This window comes from Mandrillus leucophaeus, unplaced genomic scaffold (genome assembly GCF_000951045.1).
Source record: "Mandrillus leucophaeus isolate KB7577 unplaced genomic scaffold, Mleu.le_1.0 Scaffold74, whole genome shotgun sequence".
In the NCBI taxonomy this organism is placed as follows: Eukaryota; Metazoa; Chordata; class Mammalia; order Primates; family Cercopithecidae; genus Mandrillus; species Mandrillus leucophaeus.
The window spans coordinates 166,020-166,524 of NW_012108030.1; positions in this window are offsets into that span (position 1 = coordinate 166,020).

Genomic DNA, 505 nt, shown 5'->3' on the forward strand with positions numbered 1-505 from the left:
CTGTCAGCCTGACTCTGCGATCCTGTCTTAGGGTTTTGGAAGCGAGATCTGCTCAGCAGTCTGGAAACTGATATTGCTGGGGCAGAGCAAAATCGGTTGGTGATTAGATCCAGGAGAATTCCTGCTATTAAAATAAAGTTTAAGTCCCAGGTACTCTGGAAGCAGAGAGAGAAGAGAGAGTGAAAAGAATGCGAAAAGAAAGACAAGGCCGGGCGCGGTGGCTCTCAGAATAGAAATACTTTTCATTTACATTCCCCATTCACTCCAGAGGGTGAGGTCAACCCTGTGCTCCATTCCAGAAACGTTCCTAGGGACACTACCTTGGGCATAGAGGACTAAGGCCAGTGTGAAGTTAGGTCACCAACTCTTTCTTTTTAAAAAAGCCAATAACTGGTAAAAATTGGTATAAATTATTTAGCTTAAGACGTTTTTTTTTTTTTTTTTTTTTTAAGACGGGGTCTCCCTCTGCCCCCCAGGCTGGAGTGCAGTGGCACAATCATAGCTC